We start from the raw sequence: 13858 nt of genomic DNA on the forward strand, positions 1-13858 counted from the left end.
AAACGTTTAAATTACTCAGTCAAAATGTCAATGCATGATAGTTGTCTTTAAACGTCGTAACGTTCTGTGTCGCAGTCATTATTTAGATCTTTATATCACCAAAAAGTAATGAGTTCTACTAGTTTACGCCAGGGACAAATAACTGCTTCTCAAGTCTACACAAAATGCTTAAGTAGGTGTAGAACCTAACAGAAAGAACTCCTGAAATTTCTGTTTAAACGAAGGCTTTGTGAAAGCCTGGGCTTACCTGGGTCATTACATGGTTTTACGCATTCGGCGATCCACTTCAACCAAAAAAGTTGATGCTCATGCAATCTGAAACCTATTACTTCTGACTCATTAAATATTCCTTCCTAAAAATATTATACTACGATGAAGAGCGCGAGGGTGTGATATAAAATATAGCTAGGAAGAGCTTATTCAGCAAACGAAAATAAAAATACAGAAAATTTATCCGTTAAAAAAAATCCTGTGCAATACTGTGTCGTTTACTATCTATAATTTCCTCAAGGGGCACCACTCCTCAAGGCCACCCGGCAGCACTGTCTGCAGAAACGGTTCTGGTTAAGAAAACTGGTGAAATGACCAACTTGAGACCACTATGAAGTCACACAAGGATGGTTAACCTTCCAGGGATAGGGATGGAAGATGAAGCTTATGAAAGAGCGGAGACCCTAAACTATATCATAACGCTGGAACAGCTCCACCCTTACGTAACTAGCCTATCCTAGTCTGGACACTAGTCAGGAAAAAAAGTAAAACTAAGCAAAAGTAGAAATAATAAAATTAGATTGATTACATTTTTAATAACTCTTTTACATACTGTTTTAAATTTTAATTGGTTTGAGTTACAATTTAGTTGGTATGAGTACAACGACTTATAGACATCTAAGAGATAACAAATCCCTTGTTTTCAGTTCATGTATAACCAAACCTCTTGAAAGGAGGAATTTGAAACTCTCAAAACTTCCTACGATGACCTGAATTCATATTAATGATCTTAAAATGATCATTAAATATTGGTCAATTTTATCAAGAGAGCGAGAAAGTCAATTAACGACAGACTATTTCTTGAGCTGTGGTTGTACAATGCAGCAACAAGAGCGTCTGCCGTCTCGAAAATAAAAAATGAGCTAGCTACTCTACGGTAAATTTGTTTCTGCAATTCAACAAAAACTGTTAGCTAATATTCTTAGAAACTTCTCTAACAAGCCCAATCGTTTTCGGAGAACTTAAAGCGCAAAATTCAAAAGCTCACCTTGCAGTAAAGTAGGATATAGAAGTTCTACTCCGTAAATATTGGAGAATATATTACTGTTCATATTTTTGCAGATAGCAAATTCTTTTGCTGGTTCCTTACAAAAATCTTCAGATATGGTTAACTTAGTAGGCTAACCTGAATTATTTCCCTAGTTTATATTGTTTTGCCACCCAATTAATGCGTTCCTGAGAATCGTCAGCGGGTAACATTTAGTAACGCTTTAGTTTTGACGGGCTCATAGAAAATGATTTGTTAACATTGTAAATTAAGAATTGAATCTTAGAAAGAAAAACCTAACATGTCTGATTTTGATGAGAACCTAAAACCGAAACTAATGCTTGTCTTCACAGTTGAGGTGTACATTAGTGTAACTCTTTGAAAAACGAGTAACCGCAAAAGGGCATCCTTTACAAAAAAACTTCAGTGGAAAAAAAAAACAAAGCAGCTTTGTTATCGGAAAAGAAATATATTTTTGAGTTTTGAACGAAAAGCTTCAATCTATTATTGCCTGCATTGAATTTTTTACAATCTATTAGTTTTCTTTTGGAATGGAGGATATACACCGTATTTGGCCGTAGGCTCTGCCTTATTAAATTCTTAGGCCTGAGGAAAGACTAGTTATCTCAGTATCCGCTTTCAAATCATGATATATTTTTTTTTCTTTTATCTATATTGCTTGGTGAATTTCATCTATTTCTGTGAATTTACTTACTTAAGTCTATCCGTCTTCGTTGTATATAATAGCAGCTCTCCTCTTCAAGCTCTTTGAACTGTATCTCGATAAGTTCTTTTATTTAGAAGCAGTACATGAAAGAAGTGTTATGTCTGAGGAATTGAAATTGTCCGCTTTTTATTTTTACCAATTATGCCAAAGTGGGAGGAAAGGGGCACAGCTAAAGAGCAAGACTATTACTATTGCTATTACTTACTTAGACTTAGGTCTTTCCACGGTGACTGGCGCATAAGGTGACAACTGTGCCTCTTCACGACTATTTCTCTTGTGCTTTGGACCAAAGATCTTCGAATAACGAACTGGACAGACCTTCTCAAAGCATCGGCCGAGTGTTGCTTTGATTGTTTATATAGCGGCTATTATCACCTATATTATTATGCTGGATAGCGGTATTATAAAAGTAGCCTATGTTATACCATTATGCTATACATTCCTATACTATATTATTTGAAAAAAACTACGTTTTCTAAAGAGTTAAAGAGGCTGAGTTACAAGGTCGAACCTTAAAACGTACAGGGATTAGGAGGCACAGTTGGGGGGCTACCACCCCCAAACCCCCGCTTTCGCAGCCTTTAAATATAAAAAAAAATTTCTTTAAACTGAAAGTAAGGAGCGACATTAAAACTTAAAAAGAACAGAAATTATTCCGTATATGAAAGAGGCTGTGCCCTCCTCAACGCCTCGCTCTTTACGCTAAAGTTTGACTTTCTCACAACTCTTTTTTTAAACAATAAAAACTTTAGCGTAAAGAGCGAGGCGTTGAGGAGGGCACAGCCTCTTTCATATACGGAATAATTTCTGTTCTTTTAAGTTTTAATGTCGCTCCTTACTTTCAGTTTAAAGAAATTTTTTTTATATTTAAAGGCTGCGAAAGCGGGGGTTTGGGGTGGTAGCCCCAACTGTGCCTCCTAATCCCTGTACGTTTTAGGTTCGACCTTGTAACTCAGCCTCTTTAACTCTTTAGAAAACGTAGTTTTTTTCAAATAATTTCTGCACTTTTTTGTACAGTTTATTACTTATTATTGCTTGACTAACTGTTAGCTGATCGTGTCAGGAGTTAAAGTTGGGGGGGGGGCGCCCCCCAAACTCCCCGCTCTTGAACATTCTTGTGTTAAGGCTTTTAATTCCTGAATACTCAAATCACGTCGTACAGGGTGCCTCCTAATCCCTGTACGTTTTAAGGTTCGAACTTGTGACTCAGCCTCTTTAACAGCCCCCCAACTGTGCCTCCTAATCCCTGTACGTTTTAAGGGTCGACCTTGTAACTCAGCCTCTTTAACTCTTTAGAAAACGTAATTTTTTTCAAATAATTTAAAAAAGAAACTGAGTTTCTTTTCAAAGTATATAAAAAAGTTGCTCTGATGGTGAATCGAACCCGAGTTTTCCGCCTGAAAGTCTGAAGTCTCAGCCGCTGGACTATACAAACACAATAGTAATTGTTGTTTAGCAAATAGAAGGTATTTTCGACGCAAGCAAATTCCCAAAAATCTTGATATGTGGTTTTTAGAAAACAGGGAAGGAGTGATCAGATTGAGCTGAAATTTCGACGATAAGCTCCCAGGCCCCAGGAAAGCTTATCCTCTAAATTTCAGCCCGATCAGACAACGTTAAAGGGGGGTTGTGGAGGGAAAAATTAACATGGGCTAATATGGGAAAACAAGGTTTTTCGTAAATGTAAATTCAGGGGATAATTTTTTCGGTCTGAAAATATCAAAAGTCCCTAACAGGTCGAATTCTGCTTCGAATGAGTCCTCTTTCAACCGGATCCGTTGCCAACTGTGGCCTGTAGGCGTGGCTAAGAAAAAAAAAGAGATGAATTTTAAGTGGCTATATTTGGTTTTTTTAAAAAAGGGAAGGAGTGATCGGATTGAGCTGAAATTTCGAGTATAAGCTCCCGGGCCCGAGGAAAGCTTAACCTCTAAATTTCAGCCCAACCGGACAACGTTAAAGGGGGGCTGTGGTGGGAGGGTCCAAACTTCCGGCCCAGTTTACCCCATGAAGATAAAGTCGGAGGAGGATGAAATTTTGCAAGTTTCTTAGTTTGAGCTTGGGCTACAAAATTCGATTACCGCCGTCTCTCTGCGACCTCTAGGACCTGAAATCGCTTAATATTGTGGTGGGTCGCCTCTTTATAGAGGCACAAGTGTGCCTCCTTGATTAAATAAGAAAAAACAATTTTTTTAAACTGAAAGTAGCCTAAGGAGCGACATTAAAACTTAAAACGAACAGAAATTATTCCGTATATGAAAGGGGCTGTCCCCTCCTCAAAGCCTCGCTCTTTACGCTAAAGTTAGACTCTTTCTCACAACTCTATTTTTTTTTTAAATAAAAAACTTTAGCGTAAAGAACGAGACGTTGAGAACGGGACAGCCCCTTTCATATACGGAATAATTTCTGTTCGTTTTAAGTTTTAATGTCGCTCCTTACTACCAGTTAAAAAAACTTTTTTTTATTTTTATTTCTGAACATTTTTGAATTAATGCAGCTTTGATTTTGGCTCACCGCACATGAATAATTAGAATAAAATTCGCATATTAATTTTATGGCTTTCTCGAAATTTTGTTCTGACTTAACTTACGAATTAACTTACGTAACGAACTTTTACATTTGTATGCTTTTTTATTACGTATATTAGGGAGTTTACCCCTAGTCAATACCTCGCTCTTTACGCTAAAGTTCGAATTTTGTTTGAATCACAAACCCCTGAATCACAAAGGCTGGTTATTTAGAATAGATAGCTCTTTTGAAAGTACTAAAAAAACTTTAGCGTAAAGGGCGAGGTGTTGACTAAGGGGCAAACCCCCTCATATACGTAATAATTTTTGTTTGTTTTAATTTTTAATGTTGCTCCTTACTTTCAGTTGAAAAAACTTGTTTTTTTTATTTAATTTCTGATAGTTTTTTAAATAATGCTGGGAAATCCGGTGCCCCCTTCTTAGAAATGTCCCTTGCCCCAAAGAGGAAACATCCTCCTTGGAAATATACTCCGTCGTAACCCCATCCTCAGACCCCCCCCCCCCAATCAGAAAAAATCCCTCTTGAAACGTCTGAATACTTCCCATTAACCAATACTATATGTAAACAATGGGCAAAGTTCATAACTTGCAGCCCTTCCCCCAGTAACTGTGGGGGATTAAGTCATTCTCAAAGACATATTAATTAGATTTTCGGCTATGATGAATAAAATTTTGATTGGGTGACTTCGGGAAAAAAATGAGCGTAGGAGGGGGCCACGTTGCCCTCCAATTTTTTTGGGTCACTTAAAAAGAGCACTAGGACTTTTAATTTCCGTTCAGATGAGCCCTCTAACGATATTCTAGGACTACTGGATCGATACGATTACCCCTGGGGAAATAAAAAAAAAATAATAAATAAAACAAACACGCATCCGTGATCTTTCTTCTCGCATAAATTACAAAACTCCACATCTTTGCAGGTAGGAGCTTGAAACTTTTATGGTAGGATTCTCTGATACGCTGGATCTGATGGTGTGATTTTCATTGAAGTTCTATGACTTTTAGAGGTTGTTTCCCCATTTTTTCAAAAAAGGCAAATTTTTTCAGGCAAGTAAATTTTGATGGGTAAAACTAAACTTAATGAAACTTATATATTTGAAATCAGCATAAAAATCTGATTCAATTGATGTATCTATTGGTATCAAAATTCCGGTTTTTAGAGTGTTGGTTACTATTGAGCATGGTCGCTCCTTACTTACAGTTCGTTCCCACGAACTGTTTGATAACTACTACTACTATTACTACTACTACCAACTCACCGCAGCACCAAGCCGCCTGAGGCCAACACAGCTACGCACGCTCCTCCTCCACCCCACTCTATTCAAAGCCTCCCTTTTTACACCCGCCCACGAAGTTCCCCTTTCCTTTAAATCTTTCTTTATGACGTCCTCCCACCCCAGACGGGGACGACCTGCTTTCCGTTTAGCCATAGACGGTTGGCCAAAAAGAACAATCTTCGGCAATCTGTCATTCTTCATCCGCACAACGTGCCCTAACCACCTCAACCTTTCTTTCATTATAGCCCTAGAAAGCGGTATTGAACCACATTTTTTGTACAGCCTATTGTTTGAAATACGATCAGTCAGCCAGGTACCCAGAACAATCCTTAAGCAATTTCTCTGGAAAACATCTAGCAAATCTTCATCCTCTTTTTGGAGCGTCCATGCTTCAGAGCAGTATTTGACCACTGTCACCACTGTAGCTTCTAAAATTCTAATCTTGGTTTGCAGACTTATCTTCCTATTCTTCCACACTTTTTTTAACTGTGAAAAAAACACCCTGAGCCTTGGCTATTCTATTTTTAACATATTCACTGCTCCCACTATCTTTACTAATAATACTACCAAGGTAAGTGAAGCTGCCCACCTGATCAATCTTTTCATTGCCCAACGTCACCTTTTCATCTTCACTTATTCCTAGCCTTAGTGACTTAGTCTTCCTAACATAAGTTTTCAAACCAATTCTAGCACCCTGAACTCGCAAAACCTCTAAAACTTCATTCATTTTGCTCACACTTTCATCTAGGATACTTAAATCATCAGCATAATCCAAGTCCAGGAGACTTTTTCCTCCCCATGTGATTCCGTGGTCTCCCATTGCCTTTCCTGTGCTCCTTAAAACAAAGCCTATCACAATATTCCAAATAAAAAGGATAGAACACAACCCTGCTTAACTCCTGATTTAATACAAAACCAGCTGCTAACCTCATTTCCTACCTTAACCGACGCAGTGTTATTCTCGTACATAGCACTAATCACTCTAATGTATTTGTCTGGTATACCGTACAAGGATAAAACCTTTACTAAAGCTCTTCTATCTACAGAATCGAACGCTTGCTCGTAATCTATAAAACTGAGGACCAAAGGTGTTTGAAAACTCAGGCACTTCTCAATTATTAGCCTAAGAGTGAAAATTTGTTGAAACATCCTCTATCTTTTCTAAAACCACACTGCTCTTCTCTTAAAACTTTGTCGACGGCATCTCTCAGTCTAAAAAGTATCATATTACTAAGTAATTTGCTACCTACAGAGACCAGACTAATGCCTTGATAATAACCACATTCACTCTATCACCTTTCATATTTACTCACTCACTTAATCACCTTTCTTATAAAATGGTTTAATTAAGGTTTTCCTAAAATCGTTAGGTACTTCCCCTTTTTGAAAAATCATATTCATAATCTTCAATAGCTTATTTCTGACCTTAGAGCCACCATATTTAAGAAACTCATTTACCACCCTATCAGCACCTGGAGCCTTATTATTCTTTAATCCTTTTAGTACTGTTGCTAATTCCTCCTCACAAAACAAATCTTACTTCACATCCAAGATATCACAAACTTTTTCATTTTTCTCTATATTTTTTCCTGCAACTCTATCTCGGTTAAGCAAATTCTCAAAATATTCGGCCCATCTCTCTTTAGTTTTTTCCTTATCGCTAATTGCCACCCCATTCCTATCTTTAACTGGGCCAAGTCCGGATTGACTACTACCTCTCAATTTGTTGACATGCTAGTGCAATATTTTACTATTATGCCGTCTAGCTGCATCTTCCAGATCCTCGACAATTTTAGCCATGTCCTCCACTTCACACCTCCTTAGTTCCTATTTTAATGCTTTCTCCACTTTCTTTACAATTCTTTTGTTTTCATACGATCTATCACTCAGATATTTCTTGTACAAGTCCTTTCTCCTTTCTATTAAACATAAAGCTTTTCCACTAATATTCTTAGCTGCAGTTCTAGCTTTCTTCCCTAATACACTTTCAGCAACTTCACAAATTATTTTTCTAAAATTATTCCAACCATCTTCCACATTATCAAATTTTAAACTCAGAAGTTTAGTATTCAACTGTTCTTGGAAAGTTTCTCTCAAATTCTCATCCTGGAGTCTACCGACATCATAACTTCCCGAGAGGTAGTTACCCTTCCGATATTTCAGCTTTAAATTAACCCTTGACACTACTAAATGGTGATCTTTACTTTTAACATCAATAACAGCACTCCTATATACCCTAGTATCTTGTATTGATCCTGCCAATCTTCGGTTTACTATAACATAATCAATAAGTTTTGCTGTCTTACCATCACGTGAATACCATGTTAACTTATGAGCCATGTTATGACCGAACACCGTATTGGTCATAACTTGATTGTTATACCTACAAAATTGCAAAAGTCTGTATCCAGTACTGTTTTCTTTTCCTTCACCAAATTTACCTAGGCTGGTATACCATTTATCCCTATTTCTACCAACCTGGGTATTAAAATCTCCCGGTAAAAACATCATATTTCTACCCGGGACCCTATCTGTTTGTTCCTGTAACTGTAAGTAAAATTCATCTGCGACACTAGTATCTCCGTCAGTTGGTTATACAGGGGCGTATAGTACTATAACTGATACCCTGAAATTTCTAGTCATAAAATGAGCAATTAGTATTCTATCATTAATACATTCCCAGCCTAAACAAGAATTAGCAGCTTCCTTATTCATCATGAGCCCTACTCCCTGTCTATTTACCCCATCCTTCCTGCCAGATTAAACAAATTATATATCAAATAAGTTTATGCTTCCTGCTACTGAGATATGGGTTTCTGAAACTCCTAATAAATCCAGTTCAAATCGTCTGAATTTGTCAGTCAAAATATCTACGCAATAGCCATTTTTTAATCTCGTGACATTCTAAGTTCCAATTTTCATATTCTTTATATCATTGAAATTATTTTCGCCTCAGGAAAATCAATGATCCCAGATACCAGAGCAGGACGGGGATCACATATCTTCTCAAGTCTACACCGAAGTGATTAAGCCGGCTTAGAACCGGACAGCAAACCGTCCCTGGGACCTCCATGAATGGAGGCTTTGTGCAATCCTGGGCTCATCTTGGTCACAACATGGTTTTCAGCACTTGGCAATGCTCCTCTATCAACAGGAGTTAAAATCCTGCACAGACAATCTCAAGGCTACTACCTCCGACTCAGTATATATCCATGCCTACAAATGTTGTGTTATTACTGGGGAAAAGGCAGCCCATAATAGATAAATCAGCTAGGAAGAGGTTTTTCAGCCCAAAGACGCCCATCAAAACATACCAAGCCCAGAAGAATTGTCCATTAGCCAGAATCCCGTGCGAATGCTGTGTCGTTTACTAGGCTATAATTTCCTCGAGGGGCGCCACTCCTCAAGTATTGCCATGCTATTGCTATGCAGCGGTTATAAACTTTCACTGGTATTTAAGCCTAAAAAATTCTCAAAAACAATAATTTATATCACTCCTAACCTTAGACCTTAGTTCCTCCAGAAGAACACAGGGCGTCAGTGAGTAGCCTCCAACCTTCCCTTAAGTGAGCCGCTACATATATGTCCTTTCACTGTGGAATGAGACTGGTCTAGAGGGCTGCCAGTGGAGGAGTATTATAGAAATTTTTTGATATGGCACACGGAGGATATGTCCAAGGTATCGCCATCTTCGTTGCCTCCTTGCAGAGGCGAAGTCTCGTTGGCATGTGCGAGTACAGATCTCGTCGCTGCTGACATGGTCTTTCCAGCTGATCCCTTGGATCCGGCGAAGACAGTTATTTTCAAAGGCGGTGATGTTTCTTCTGTTCCAGAGTTCGCCTTAGGTGCTCATAATATTTCAGTTAAGCATCATAACGATGGATTTTGAAAAAAAGAAATTGTGCTTATCTGTCTGTAAATTCTTTGGTCTTTTCTAGTTACTAACAACTACTTACTTGAAATTGTTCCAAACACTCTCCAGTTTTATTTGTGAATCATGAAAAATACGCCAGGTGCTTAAACAGTGTGTTTTGGAAGCTGCTTGAAAAATGCTTTATATATTTCCTAACTTAGAACGAGTATTTGCTATGCATTTAAACTCAATCTAGCCACTTAAAACAGCAACTGTTAAAAAATTAGAGTTTCTTCTTAGTATAATTTGGCTGTGGCCATCTGAATCATCCAGAGCTACGCATTGTTTTTTTTTCATGTTTTTATACCCCCAATTCCAACTTATGGCTAGAACTAAGGGCTCTGTGATTCTTACAGAAAGTCTAAACATCAGGTTGGACTGATAAATTGGACATCAGAGTTTGAAAAACAGTAAATAATTAATTCACGCTTAAGACCTGAGATCCAAATAAGAAGTTTTAATTCTGGTGAGTTCTACACCGATAATATTTGCCGCATTCACACGGTATTTGATAAACTCTTCTTTGACAATTGTGGTCCCATTTTTACCAGAGTTTAGGAAAATTCATGATTTTTAAATTCTAAGTAAAAACTACACACAAATTATTTTACATGCAAACTTTTTTTTATAATTCGAAGGAATTTCTGGAATTTGCGGAAGGTAGATTACATTTGAAGGTTTATTAGGAACTGCACATGATGCAATGTCCTTGCTTTTAAGATAGTGTCTGTTTAGCCTACGGCAATTGAATTATTAAATAGAAAGGATGGGATAGCTGTTTCCAAAAAGCATATCTCTGATAAAATTAAATTCTGTTGTGATGTAAGACTCAAAGCAAATGCTTAGAACAAACTGAGTTAGATTTTAGCAGAGATATACTTTTTATTAACGGCTATCCCATCCATTTTATGAATAATACAATTAGCCCGGACCCAAAACGACACTGTTTTAAAATAAAAGATCTTTTATCATGTGAAGTTTATAATAAACCTTCAAATGTAATATAACTTCCAAACGTTCCAAAAACTATTACGAATTTAAAAAAAAATATTGCACACATAATAATATGTAGGCCTTGCAGTTTTGCTAGTAATATAAAAATCACAAATTTTTAAACTCTGGCAAAGATAAGGCTCCAGTTGCTTGTCATAGAGGGGTTTATTAATACCATGTGACTGCGGTAGTTATTATGTGGGTAGAGCTCACCAAAATTTATAAAAACCTCTGCAATAGCATAAGGAAGACATAACCACAACTATAAATTCTCATAGTGTTCATAATTCTTTTGATTCTACTCTAAGCAGTCATATCTTTGAAATCCCTAGTCATGCAATATTTTTTTAGAATACCCCCCCCCCCCTCATTAGCAATGAGTTAGGTATTTAACAAGGTGTTCTATTGTGCTGAGATAATAGAAATTAAACTTAAGCTAAATAATAATATTTCTTTAAATATGAATTCGCTGCTGAAAAAGCAAGAATCGAATTAAAAACATGCTCTTGATTTGCATTTACCTGAATAAATTGCCTTGTTTTGTTTTGCTTACTCTTCAGTCCGTGTAGGAGCTCCTTGAAGAGATGATTCTGGGACTGTTTTATTTTTTTAACTTTAGTTTTAGCAATCATATTATATTGTAGGTTTTATTATATTCGTATAATGTGCATTGCTGAGGACGACCTTTGGATATAGATTAAAATTTTCATATAAGGTTTAAAAAAAATTCTCTGTCTTAGATAAAGTCTCCATTATTTTACCTGTTGTTGTTTTTACTATCAACTTTTGAACAAAAAGACAGGCAGATAATTACTTCTTCAAATTAGAATCCTGTAATGATTTTTAATATACAAAGTTGGGGCATAAGATCTCTTTGTCCCTCTGATTCCTCTGTCTTTTCACTTGTGGATAAATGACAAAAGTGTCTTAGCATGCTCAAAAGTTATTTGAATCAGGATCTCCGAAGGATTTTTGACCTATATTATTACAGGCATAAAGTGGGTCTTGTTACCCCTTCAGAATCTTCCTCTGATCCATTATAGCCCCTACTTTTAAGCAAAAAAGAAGGTATATAGCCCCTTGCTTGAACTGTAATCTTGCAAGGATTTATAACAACCGAAAAGGACTAAAGCAGGTTTGTGGCGGATTTCATGCTGTCCCTTCTCCTCCACGAATAGTTTTAGTAGAAAATCATCCATTTGGCTTCTTGTTCACCCCAGATTAGTGGAAGAATTTTTAATCTCTTTGGAATGAAATGAGCCCCGCTCGTCAACACTAAACACTACCCCAAAACCAAGTTTCAACGGCAGGTCATGGAAAGTTTTTTCACCGACATGCATAAAACTGATGAAACATTTAACGCAGGTCAATGAGGTATTTATCTCAATGTGCTGTAGAAGCATATGCCCCTTCTCTCGCCTTTGGATAAAAACAGTCGAATTTACTTTATACTTACTGGGCAAATACCATGTATAAAAGGGGTAGAGGAAACGGAATTTCTTACATATATGACCATACCGAGCCCTATCCCACAAGAAACTGCCAGTATTTGCTTAAAGTTTGGTACCTGGAGCCAAAACAACTTTGGTCCAAATAATAAATCGTTCTCCTTTACGGTCCAGGTGCTAAAGGGCTGAAAGGCTCATACTTGGGGGAGGCGGCTTTCGTCTATCATGGATTTAGACTTGTAAGATTTGAAGATCACATCCGCGTTCACTGAAAAGGGATTTTATGCTTATACTAGGTGAATATTAACTGTTAGAGCTATGCACTTAAGGCTATACAAAATTTGTTTCCATCTCTGTAATGAAGAGTGCCTTGTAGTAAAAGAAATGGTTTAATGCTGCCATCTTCAGGGGCGAGTGGTTGGTCGTGCTAATTCTTCTACTTTTTCACTTTTTACTAATTTTTGGCCATTTTTTGTCGCAAGGTTATAAGTAGCTGATGCAATGCACTTACATATATTAGTAATTATTGGTTTTTTGGCAATCTCCATTGTATTACAGACAAATATATCAGAAACAAACCATAGCGTAAATGCCTTGAGGCAAAGTAAGCCTTAGTTGGAACATGTTGTATTTTAATAATTAGCAAGAGCATACAAAGACGTCCGTTTCACAGTATTTTTTTTTTTTTTATCAGCGAATCCAACCAAAGCTTCTACAATACTTCGCGTTGACTAGACAGTGTAAATCTAGCTTGTTGTTCTGCTATGGGCCGCTGATCTTTCGCATTTCTTTTGATTTTTACCCTTCTCTTCTTCTTTTATTATAGACTATTTATTCACGAAGAAACGCCTGATAGATGAGAAAGAACCATTTAATTCTCTGTTGGCAGGGCTTTCAGGAGCCACCTTTCATGGAGAGCTTGGTATGACTCTCCATGGGGATATCGTGAATCCAGACTCGCACTAGATCAATAATACAGTTTGGGCGGAGACTTTCTATTTGTAGGAGACAGAAGAGGAGAGGAGAAAGTGCCCTTTTTACTTCCTATAAACAGTAAAATAATCTCTCATTTTAAAGACAGCTATCGCAAAATGTTCCTTTTAGGGACTTTATTGAGCGCTCGTATTTTCCTTGGCAATTCTGAGGAATTGTCATAGGAGAAAAACTGGTGCTATCAAAATTACTTTTATTTGTGCTGAACTTTGAAGGGGATTAATAGAACAATTTTAAGGAGGAATATTTGTTTCTAGACAAAGAAATAGCAGCGGGGTAAGTCTTTATTATAAGACATTTTTGTAAGAACTTACCTAAGTTGTAAGAAACTAATTTAAATGGAAAGTACCAAACAAGTAACACAAATGAACTACGAAATAGTTAATTTGGTTACACCACAAATAAAGAGACATATGCATGTATTTAAGAAAAATGGTTAATACCAAAACTGGACTTAAAGACAGCACAGGAGGTGATGGTGGCAAAGTGGAAGGTATAAAGGTCTGTCGGCCTGTTAAAAAAAGCTTTTGAAAATAAGCCTTTGATGTAAAATTTTATAAATTGCTCTTTCCTTTTTTGATACGTTAAGCAATATTTTTTTCTTTCTTTTTCTTCTTCCTGGGCTCTAGAGTGCCAATGAGATATTGGTACTTGTCTGTTAAACGAAACACACCCAAAAAGTGAAGTTGGGTTAATCCTAATAAAATATACCAAAATATGATGA

The 13858-nt window shown here is 36.9% G+C and overlaps 1 protein-coding gene across 1 annotated transcript in view; it reads left to right on the forward strand.

Annotated features, from left to right (window-relative positions):
* Nucleotides 1–13168: 13168 nt before the first annotated feature.
* LOC148948481 (uncharacterized) overlaps nt 13169–13858 on the forward strand; it is a 168301-nt gene continuing 167611 nt past the window's right edge. The window contains exon 1 of the mRNA XM_089094940.1: nt 13169–13194. The gene's annotated coding sequence lies outside the window, so the exon portion shown is untranslated. The remainder of the gene's footprint in view (nt 13195–13858) is intronic.

Source organism: Artemia sp. Qi Xiang Cuo, chromosome 9 (genome assembly GCF_049724085.1).
Source record: "Artemia sp. Qi Xiang Cuo chromosome 9, ASM4972408v1, whole genome shotgun sequence".
Taxonomy (NCBI): domain Eukaryota; kingdom Metazoa; phylum Arthropoda; class Branchiopoda; order Anostraca; family Artemiidae; genus Artemia; species Artemia sp. Qi Xiang Cuo.